This window comes from Oreochromis niloticus, linkage group LG2 (genome assembly GCF_001858045.2).
Source record: "Oreochromis niloticus isolate F11D_XX linkage group LG2, O_niloticus_UMD_NMBU, whole genome shotgun sequence".
NCBI lineage: Eukaryota > Metazoa > Chordata > Actinopteri > Cichliformes > Cichlidae > Oreochromis > Oreochromis niloticus.
In genome coordinates, this window is record NC_031966.2 from 34,594,789 (window position 1) to 34,607,327 (window position 12,539).

Genomic DNA, 12,539 nt, shown 5'->3' on the forward strand with positions numbered 1-12,539 from the left:
CCCCAGCTTCCATACTGATAACTGTTAAATATGATATGCTCCAGCTAAGCGAGACTTTTTTCCCTTCAGCCCTTTTTGAACGAAGATTTTGTTTAATCTTTCAGAAGTGTAATCCTTAGAGAGGCGCAGATTAAAGATCAAGTTGTAAAGTTTAAACTCACCCCAGTAGTTTGACTGGCATGTGTATGCCAGCCTTTCAAAGTTGTATAGTGAAGGAGTAACAGGTGTGTAGATGTAGAACTGGACTCCAGATAAAACTGTCAGAAACAACGAGCACCTCAATAGAAACTCCGCCAAGGCAGCTCGCTCTCTGAGCAGTATTTACTTTTAAGGGAATAGTATTACACGCTGTATATATTTATTTAGGTTTTTGTTCTTTTTAATGTACTAGATTGTAGAGCAGTAAAAACTAGAAAAAGCATTTCCTGGCAAAAATGCAGTGTGAATGCTGAAAATGTAAAGATTTTTTTCTGAAATGCTTAAAAATATTTGAAATATTCAAAGTTGAACTTGCTCAATGAGCTTAACTGCGTAAGATTACCAAAACCTCAGCCGACCTAAGTGTAAATACCTGAAAATGTGCTAAATAAAGCCAAAAATGTACCTAAACTGAGCTTCATTTTCTGAAATTTGGTTTTTCAAAACACAAGGAGATGTTACTGAAGCAGGACGTGTTTTTTGTATCTGTACCACTAAAATTGGTGCCTGTTTTGGGTTTTGGCCTCAAGAGTGGAGAAGAATTAGCATTGGCAAGTGTAGATGGACTCCTGACACTGTCAGGCTCCTAGTTTAACCCTTGTATGGTGTTCGCATTTTTGTTACTCAGCCAGTGTTCATGGGTCTGGTGGACCCGCTAGAGTTTTGGCTTTCCAATTAACACTATCAAACAATTTTATGTTAAATTACTCAACAGATGTTTACTTTATCCCAATTATGAGCCATGTGAACAGCAAACATGGTTAATTTTTTCCTTTTACCTTTGTTCAATCACATTTATGAATTAATGTGCTTCTCGTTTTTTGTCAATAAAATGTTATAAAAAAATAAAATCAGTTCTAATCAAGTGTACATATCCTTATACCATATTTTGCAGGTTTTGATGGTATATACTGCCTAAAGGGGCAACGGCCTCTAAATGGCATGGGTCTCACAGACACGAACACCATACAAGGGTTAAACTCGATGAATCAGAGCTACTTTTTGATGTATGTTTTTTACAAGTAGGGCAAAAAGTTTGGGGATGAAAGAAAGAGACTTTTTTCCTGATTATTCTGCAGGTGATGTCATCATGCAGAGGAGGGAAAATTTCATAAAAAATTACATTCTTGATAAAACTTAAACTGTCACTGTTTGAAAACTATAAAAGACATCAAAAAACCAAGCAATACCTTAAATAGTCCGAGGTCTTGTGACTAGTGGTGTGGGGATCGATAGTGAAATATCAATTCCTCCAATACCAGTTATTTATGTTCTAGAATCGATTCTCATATTAAAATATATTTAAATATATTTTAGTAACTTGGGGTTAATTTGTAGTTTCTCATTAACAGGAACACAGTGGAAAAAAACGATATCATTCGGATTGTCTAACTTGGAAGGAACTACTTCCTCTTCCGCCTTTCATAGTCATATGTGAAATACGGCTGTATAAACGTGTGGCAGCCCCTTGGCGTGCGCACTTACAACAATGGCTGAGCGTGAACGGAGTCATGTGTGCCACAAACGACCAAGACCCCGTCGAAACACCTCAGAGTAAATCATATCACAGAATATGACGAGCTTATGTTGAGGTGAACTGAAGAGGGACAGGTGCTGCTTGGGCGAGACAGACGTCTCTCGCGGAGTCCTTTAGTGCTGCAGGCAGGCAACGTGTTCAAACTTCACAACTTCAGGTTTTTTATTTCTATATGATAATTCTGCATTATTAGGCATTAAGAACAAGTAGTCTGATGTCCTGTAATCATTATGAAGCTATAATTTGAAATACAATAAAACATTAAATTTTTGTACAAAGTATCGGTATCAGATCAGTATCGTCGATACCACCCTGAATTTTACTTGGTATCCAAGTGGTATCGCACATCACTACTTGTGGCCTGTTTAAAGTTTTAATTTTTTCTCTAGCTCACAGTATGTTGGACTAGTTAGGTTTCAGGTAGGGTGGGTTTGAAGCTTTGTCCATTCATTTGTACAACATTCACATTAACAAGTGCAAAAATGTCAAAATGTATCTCATGCCAACATGTTGCAGGATTATGTTTATAGTGTCCATTCTGTAAAATAGTCAGATGTCTATTCATATTAATGTACAGAATTCACCTGCTGCTGCTTCTACTGCACATTCACCCAATGTATATACTATATATATATATATATTTATAATGTTATTCCTCTACCCCCCCCCATGTTTTTGCACATGTTGAGGATCGTGTCAGGATACATTTCACTGTGTGTTATACTTGTATAACTATGCATGTGACAAATAAAGAACCTTGAACCTTGAACACACATCTTCTGTGGATGTCGGCTTCCTCACATCCTTCTGTCTCTTCATGTAATCCCAGACACTCTCCATGATGCTGAGATCAGGGCTCTGTGGGGGCCGTGCCATCACTTACAGTACTTCTTGTTCTTCTTTAGGCTGAAGATAGTTCTTAATGACTTTGGCTGTGTGTTTGGGGTCGTTGTCCTGCTGCAAGAATACATTTGGGGCCAATAAACAATCATTTATATTTCTAAAAGCATTCTTTGTTTACAGCATTTTTTCCCACCTGCACAGTACTGTACTTTCAAAGCTTATGTCAAACATGGATGACGTTTTAGACTGTATTTATAAAGGATATGCAATAACAAGCAAGAATAATATACAAGTGTTCCAGTTAAAAGGAACTGTGTACTGTTTGTGCTAAATTAGTTTCCTGTTTGTTGCTTTTACAGCAGCTCTGGGTTTCTGTTGACAACAACAGATATTACAATCGTGTCTCTGGTGCCTCTCTCAGTTGCTCATGTTCACAATTATTGATTTGGTTCCCTGAAGAATATATGTAATTATAGAAATCATTAAATGTAAGTGTTATTGCCCTATAAGTTGGGGACTGAGGCAAAATCTTGCACCATCTATCTGTATTTATAATAGTGGAATCTAACTGGCAGGAGTGCCATTCTGTCATCACAAAGCAATCAGGCAAATTAAAACTTTCACAGCCGGTGGAATATGAGGTTTGGGATGAGAAATCAGTAACACAGTTCCAGATTCCTTAGTTTGGTCCTTCCATAGAGATGAGCCATTATGGCAAAATGTTCTTTCTGTACACAAGCAGGAAAACAGAACTGCGTGGACATTACGTAGCAGCTGAATAGCCTGAGAAAACAATGTTATTAAAGGCAAAATTCCTGTCACCGTTGAATGTGACATGACTTCAAATCAAATTATCAAATGTGCGTAAGAACTGACAATATATTACCACCACTTGCATAGCTGGTAAACCAAGTAGTGCAGGGATTGGGCTAACTGCTAATTTGCTAACTATCAAGAAAAATACGAGTGTCAGTTATGCATACCGTAATTGGGTCAAGTTATTTTCCATCTTTTAGCCCTAATAAACATGCAAGGGCTCAAGCTTTGGTTACAGTGGTTTTGGTTCCTATACTTAACATAATCCAGAGAGGCTGAAGGGATAAGTTAGTTAATTAAGATACAGATAGTTAGTTAGATAAGATAGTTAGTGGCTTGGCTGCTTTGACAGGTGTAACAACAAACGGACCCGTAGACCAAGTATTAAGAGGTGGTCGCAGGAGGCCTTAGCAGAACTACAGGGCTGTTTCGAGGTGACAGACTGGGAGTCACTCTGTGAGGCTCACAGTGAGGACATCAGGGGCCTTACTGAGTGTATCACTGACTACCTAACCTGCCATCAACATCAACACGGGCCAGTGCTTCCTCTTTGACTCCCACCACCCTCTGGATCACAAACTTGGAGTAATTAGGACCCTACAACATGTTCCCTCTAAGCCTGAAGGGAAAAAGAGGGAACACACACATGTAAAGAAAGCTCTTAAAACATGCGGTTGTCCTAATTGGGCTTTCATCAAGTCAGCAAAGATGCACAGAAAAGAAGCTCAGACACCAGGATAAGAAAGACAAATGCAATAACGTTTTCATCCCCTATGTAGCTGGTATATCAGAGAAACTCTGATACAGAGTTTTCTCCAAGCACGACATCCCAGTGTACTTCAGACCCAGCAACACACTCAGACACAAACTGGTTCACCCGAAAGACAAAACTCCAAAACACAGACTTAACAACGTGGTGTATGCTGTACAGTGCAGCGAGGAATGCCCAGACCTCTACACCGGAGAGACCAAACAGCCACTTCACAAGCGCATGGCACAACATAGAAGAGCCACCTCCACAGGACAAGACTCAGCAGTCCATCTGCATCTAAAGGTCAAAGGTCGCTCTTTGAGGATGCCAATGTTCACATTTTGGACAGAGAGGACAGATGGTTTGAAAGAGGAGTGAAAGAAGCCATTTATGTCCACTGTGAGCGACCTCCTTTGAACAGAGGCGGTGGTTTACGACACCAACTGTCTGCCATCTATAATCCAGTTTTGAGTTCCCTCCCCAGACGCCTTAACGCCCACTCACATCCTGGGCCATCTGACCTCAGGAAATCGCATGATAGGGTGGGGCCAGGTTTCACAATGAGCTCACCCGAAACCCTGGCTGATTGTGACCTACACCCATTTTCACACGTTGGCTCATGTGATTAGGTAGAGGATCATCAGGGGGCCCATTGTCCCTCTTGGCGGGACACTACCATAGGGCTTAAATCTGGGACTCTCCACCATTTGACCCTTAGAACTGAAGAAGCTTCTCGGATGAGAGGTGAAACGTCTTCAAGCAATTATTATTATCAGGATTTCCTAAAAACTCCCTGAAAAGTCTCCAGTTAATCCAAAATGCTGCAGCAAGAGTCCTGACAGGGACTAGAAAGAGAGACCAGATTTCTCTCCTGTTAAATCCAGAACTGAATTCAAAATCCTGCTCCTCACATACAAGGTCTTAAATAATCAGGCCCCATCTTATCTTAATGACCTTGTAGTACCATATCACCCTATTAGAGCACTTCGCTCTCGCTCTGCAGGCCTACTTGTTGTTCCTAGAGTATTTAAAAGTAGAATGGGAGGCAGAGCCTTCAGTTTTCAGGCCCCTCTTCTGTGGAACCAGCTTCCAGTTTGGATTCAGGAGACAGACACTATCTCTACTTTCAAGATTAGGCTTCAAACTTTCCTTTTTGCTAAAGCATATAGTTAGGGCTGGACCAGGTGACCCTGAATCCTCCCTTAGTTATGCTGCAATAGACGTAGGCTGCCGGGGATTCCCATGATGCATTGAGTTTTTCCCTTCCAGTCACCTTTCTCACTCACTATGTGTTAATAGACCTCTCTGCATCGAATCATATCTGTTATTAATCTCTGTCTCTCTTCCACAGCATGTCTTTATCCTGTCTTCCTTCTCACACCCCAACCGGTCGCAGCAGATGGCCCCGCCCCTCCCTGAGCCTGGTTCTGCCGGAGGTTTCTTCCTGTTAAAAGGGAGTTTTTCCTTCCCACTGTCACCAAAGTGCTTGCTCATAGGGGGGTCATATGATTGTTGGGTTTTTCTCTGTAACTATGAAGCGCCTTGAGGCAACTTTTGTTGTGATTTGGCGCTATATAAAAATATATATAAAATTGAATTGAATTGAATTGAATTCAAGCAATCGAGCAGTCCAGACACTTTTCTTTCCAAGCAACTTAGACTACGATGACCTGGTAACTGAGAACCTTCACAGACAACCTGCCATTGTCCCACCTCAGACTCAAATAAGAAGCCATGGGTGACTAAGGACAAAGCTCTCCTCAATGACAAGAAGAAGGCCTTCAGAGTAGGCAATAAAGAGGAGGCGAGAATGGTTCAGGCATTATTGAAGGGCAAGATCAGACAATTAAGGACAACTACAGGAGAAAGCTGGAGTAGAAACTCCAGCAGAACAGCATGAGAGAGGTGTGGAGTTGCATGAAGACAATCACTGGATTTAGGCCATCCAGCAGCAGGGGAGTCATCTACCTGCTCAATCGTGTCTACGCCCATCTGGACTAGCCGGCGAGCACTGTGATTGTCATGTTTTTCGACTTTTCCAGTGCATTCAACACCAGGCCAACTCTTAGGTGATAAGCTAACAGCGATGCAGGTGGATGTGTCCCTTGTGTCCTGGATTGTTGATTACCTAACAGGAAGACCACAATATGTGTGTCTTAAACACTGTGTGTCTGACAAGGGGATCAGCAACACTGGGGCACCACAAGGGACTGTCCTCTCGCCTTTCCTCTTCACCCTCTACACCACAGACTTCAGCCACCGCACAGAGACCTGCCATCTTCAGAGGTTTTCTGATAACTCTGTGGTGGTTGGATGCATCAGTGAGGGTGCTGAGAGGGAGGCAAAGGTGGTGTGAGCAGAATCATCTGCAGCTCAACATGACTAAGACCAAAGAATTGATTGTGGACTTAAGGGGGACTTTAGGAAACCTTTGACCCCTGTTTCAGTCCAGGAGGTCGATGTGGACTTTCTACACATAGACAATAAATTGGACTGGGTCAAAAACCCCGCTTTACTGTACAGGAAGGACCAGAGTCGTCTCTATTTTCGGAGGCGGCTCTTTCAACATCTCCGGACAATGCTCAGGATTTTCTATGACTCTGTTGTGGTCAGTCCCAGTCTCTGTGCTGTTGCATGCTGAGGCAGCAGGTTGAGGGTCGCAGATGCCAACAGACTCCATAAACTGATCAACAAGGCCAGTAATGTTGAGGAGCTGGACTCCCTTAAGGTGGTGTCAGAGAGGCGGATGTTGTCCAAGATAAGGACAATGCTGGACAACACCTCCCACCCACTCCATGGCGTTCTGGTCAGTCACAGGAGCATGCACAATGAGAGACTGAGATTACCCATAGTGCACCACTGAATGACACAGGAAATCATTCCTGCCTGTGTCCATCTTCCTGTACAGCTCCTCCATCTAATGCACAGTACACACTGCAAATGTTACACCCCTTTGCTCATGATCTGCAGTAAAATAACAAAGTTTTACAGGTTAAGATAAGATAAGATAAGATAAGATAACCTTTATTAGTCCCACACGTGGGAAATTTGTTCAGTAAAATTAGTTACAGTAAAATGTCAATCATATATATTTCACCTCTGTAATATTTTGGATATTTATCATTGAGCTATTTGTATATATTAGAGGCATTTCCTATATTTTGTAAACTTTGTTATATATTGTATTATTTAATTAGTTCAGTCTATTACTGTTATTGTCTTGGAGCAACTATAGCCCACATAATGATCTTAGGGATCAGTAAAGTATTCTGATTCTGTCTGCTAGGCTTCATCTGTGAGGTTTCCACTCTACGTAACTCTTACAACTTCTCTGTCCAAGCTCGCTGGTACAGAATTTAAGTCCAGGAATGAACGTGGATTCACACAGGAAGTTTTGCAGTCACTTTTGTACGAGCATGCTTAAACTTTACACACACAGTTGTGGGCATACACATACCCACACATCAGCATGCACAATGTATCTTGGAGCCTAAAGGTTGGGCCTGCCCTGAGGGTTGCAGAGATTATTATGGGCCACAGAATGAGAGAGGGTGAGATGAGCCTCCGATGCTCTAGAAATGAAAAAAATTCCCAGTCTAACAATCCTTAGTCATTTTTGCCTGCAGTTAAATGAATTAGGGTTCCACAGAAGTAGCCTAATGGGCTCAAATGGAGCCTTTTTTCCATATCCATTTGTAGTTATTGTATTCACTTCATGCATACCAAGTAATTCCTTGGGTACAAAAACCTGCTGTTGAGGTAATTTCTGTTTCAAGAATGTCAGGTCTAATAATTCCTTCAAACTAGCCTGCTCAGTGGAGACCTGAGCCACAAAACAGCATGCTGTTTTACATGGTACAGTGCTGTTATAGTGGCTCTCACACTTCACTGTATCTGTTTAAATATAGCTGAAGGCCTTTCTTTCACCTCACATTAGTGTGTGACCTGTATCTGAGTCTGACACCCGATCCGTGGGTCATGCAAGAGTGGGATAAAAGTGATCTTGGCCGTGTGTGTTTTGTGATTGGATCTCAGTATGTCTGCCACTTTTCATGAACACAGAACGTGCATGCCAGATCAGCGCTGCTCTATATTTATTAATCATGTAAAACTGAAGATCAGGTTTTAATAATTTTTTGTTAAGTAGAAACAGCAAGTTGCACCTACTGTGTACTGCCTATGAGAAACCAGCCATTAACCCTTTACAGCCTAAAACATGAAACAATTGTCCAACATATCTCATTTTTGGAAAATGTAGTGTTTATTTAACCCTTCTGACAAATTATGATAAAAAGAAATAGGAATTTGCATATATGGACTTTAAATTGTGTTATATATGCTGCAGCCTGCATTATTATTATTTGGGGTTTTTTTTGTTTTTTTTACACGTTATTGTTAAAAAATGCATTGTGCAATTTATTTAACTAGTTTTAAACTGCAGTTTATCTCTTTAGTAATCATTTTAATGTATCAGTACTTATTAATCTGAGTGAGAAACCACATGGTTTCTCACTCAGATTGTGGAGTGGAGGAACTATCTTTTGCTAACTGGCACAGAACAATAAAATGTGAAATATATACATGGTAAAATCATTGGTCTATGCATTTTTGCTCTGGAAAAATGTAATACTGACAAAATATGTCTTTAAAAAGATCATTCTACAGTTATCATCACTTACAATTATTGGCAATAACCATTTGGGGACGAACCATTAAGGTTCTGTCCTTTACAAAAAGGACAAATGGCACCCACTGAAATAGTAAAACTCCTTTTCTTATGAAGTTTTAAAAAAAGTCTGCTAAAAACTCAAAATAATAAGCAGCACTGTGAATATAGCTGAAACAACTGCTCCTTTTTCTTCCTGCTCCTCTGTTAAACTGACAGTTATTGAGCGATAGTTATGAAGCTTGGACTTGCCATATTGCCTAATAAAGCACTATGCAGCAGCGCTTAGTCAGTGGCTTGCCATGGATAATTGTAAACAGTATGTGTTCATTTAGATGCACACTTCATTAATCTGACTCCAGCATTAAAGTGATGCACACATGCTGTCATTAAGAGGCAAATATGAATGCACAAATATGCTGTTAACACACACACACACACACACACACACACACACACATTGCTCTGCTTTCATTTAGCCAAACATCAAGCTTGTTTGAATGTATTGTACTTCCATTTAATTAAAACCTTATTTAATTATAATGATGGTGGTAACATTTTTTAATGTAGATACATCCACAGTGGATATATGGAGGCAATCCACCTTAAAAGAGATAAAGAAATAATGTTAAAATAATCACCTGAATACCTTTTAATGTAGGCTTTAAGAACGACAGCAACAGTATGGTTTTAATGATTCTGTGGTGTGCCAACTTCATTACTGTTGTTGTTGTATTCTTTTATCAGTTTGACTGGAAAATATATTTAAAGTTTGATGTGAGTTTTCAGCATTTTCAGGGTTAACTTCTCCTGCACACCACCCTGTATTCACCAAACTTCAAATTGCCAACATCTGGGTGACATCTAAGGTTTTCAGTTCAGTTAGTAAGTTCTTTGCATCTTTACATTGTGGTGAGATTAAGGCACGGCGGGACCACAGTTCAACATTCAGAGCCATTCTATTTACACTTCTCACCACAAAAACCACCCCCACACACCCGAGTCCCCGTGTTTTAACTCGGCGGGCGTGATTACGGATGCCGTGCAGGTGCGTCCTCCCTCCCTGCATGGCACCGCAGACCACGCCCCACCACATACATGTTTCTGATAATCAAACAAATTTTGATCATTAGACAAAGATAACCAATATAAATACAAAATGCTACTTCTAAAGAATTATTTCATTTAATAAGGGCTAAAAAAACAAACTGGCCCCCCTAAATCTAATAACTGGTTGGCAACAACAGCTGTAATCAAGACTTTGCAAAAACTGTTAATGAATCGTTCACATCTCTGTGGAGAACGTTTTTCTCTTTGCAGAACTGTTTTAATTGAGCCACATTGGAGGCTGAACAGCATGAACAGCCTCTTTAAGGTAATGTCAAAGCATATCAGAGTTAAGGTCAGACTTTCACTGGGCGACTCCAAAACCTTCATTTTGTTTTCTTTGTTGTTTTTTTTAGCCATTCAGAGGAGGACTTGCTGGTGTGTTTTGAATCATTGTCCTGCTGCATAACCCAAATGTGCATGATTTTCCAGACATGAACTGATGGCTGGACATTCTCCTTCAGGATTTTATGTTAGAGAACAGAATGGATGGTTCATCAACAGCGAGGCATCCATAGCCTGAAGAACTACACCACCACCACCATGTTTGACTGTTGGAATGATGGTTACTTCTTCTTTAATGAAATGCTCTCTTATTTCTTATGCTGTTATAACAGGACTCTTACAGAGCTTTCCAAATCTTCCAAAAGGTAAACTTTCGTCTCGCAGGTCCACAGAATATTTTCCTAAAAGTTTTTTGGAAAATGTGAAACATAACTTTGTGTTCTTTCTGGTCAGCAGTAGTTTTGAAACTTTTCAAAAGATGCCATTTTTGCCCAGTCTCGTTATTATTGTTTGATGATGAACACTAACCTTAACTAATACCCGAGGCCTGCATTTCTTTGGATGTTGTTCTGGGTTCTTTTGTGATCAGTTGATGTGCTCTTGGAAAATTTTGGTAGGCCTACTCGTACCAACTTCTGGGAACTTCTCCATCTGTGGATGGCTGAAGCCTTAGAAATGGCTTTATAACCCTTTGTAGAAGTCAATGACTTTGCTTCTCATTGTGGAATGATGTGTTTCTTTTTGAGACCTTTAAGCCAACTTCAATTTTGTGAGACACATAATGATTCCTGCCAGAAAAATGTAGCCGTAATCAAGTGCAGCTAGTGAAATTTATGACTAATCAATTAATTCATAATTTAACAAGGGGGGAAATTACTTTTTCCACGTAGGCCCATGTGGGTATTTTTTTTGCTGCATTTAGTATTTATTCCAGTTATCTTGTGACAAATATGCAACAAATAAGAAAAAAGAAACCAGGATTATCAATCTGTCTGAGAATGACTGCAGTCAATATTAAAGCACAGAAAGTAAATGGAGTCACTGGGCCACCACCAATTTTTCGTAGTCACTCCGTCACACTATTTTTACTCCGGTGTGACTGAGCCATTAACCATCTTTATGGGGTTGTCACCCGGAGTGGTTTACAGTTAACGGGGGAAACTTGCCAGGAATCAACTAGTGGAATGTCTTGGTTTCTCAATTCCTTTGAGGTCATCATCTGTTTTGTGCCTTAATAGAGCTACTAGCACATGGGCCTGGTACCCATACTGCATATCTATAAACTGCTATAATATGGGTTGAAAAATGACCTCTGACCTCCCAGTGGCGAGGTGTTGTGATAAAACAGGATTCCTCTTCATCATCACACTGAATTACATGAAATAAAGTGGAAGAGGGAGCAGAGGGAGTGAGACAGAGACAAAGACCAATGGGGACATTAGAGAAAGCAACAATGAGAGCGAGACAAAGTCAGAGTGGGATTATGGAAATGTAATATCCGGCTGATAAATCATAGTGACTGTCAGGTGCTCAGTCATCGGATAATATGACAGACAGAGGGATGATGGCTTCCTCTCCAACCCACTGCTAATTATAGGCAGATATAATGAACCCAGATGTAGAATGAGTGTGTGTGTGTGTGTGTGTGTGTGTGTGTGTGTGTGTGTGTGTGCGCAAAGGTGGTTTATGAGGACATTTCGCAAGAATACACGCCACACTGTCCGGACATTTGGAATTATGAGGACAGGGCCGATGTCCTTACAATTCATGGAATGAAAACTCGATGTGAGGGTGCTTATATAGGTGTCAAAAGCCTAAATTCTAAGTTTCAGCAAAAACAAAAAAAAGTCCTTACTATTCACAATTACCCAACTTTTGTGTATAATCTGTGTATCAACACAGCGCCCCTGTAGACCGGTTTGGGTACTGCACCTGGTCATGAATATTCACACAATGTGTATTTTTTAAGGCTTCTGATTGGCTAACGGGCGGAAGGTCCCTATAATTACGTTTTTTGTCAGATAGTGTGTGTTACATAAAACAATTCTGTGTTCTGATTGGCTGGCAGGCAGAAGGTCCCTATAATTACATTTTTTGTCAGATAGTGTGTGTTACATAACAAAGTTCTGTATTCTGACTGGCTGACAGTTGGAAGGTACCCATTGTTGTAGTTTTTATTAAAAATTGTGTGTTTCACAACATGACCATAGATAAATCCTTAAAACTCCTCTGTTAAATGTAAAACACCACTTCCAGTGATACTAAGATGACTAAACTACTTAATCTAGCACATAATAGATACTGTAGTTATGCTTTATTTACTTTTGACTGTGTGA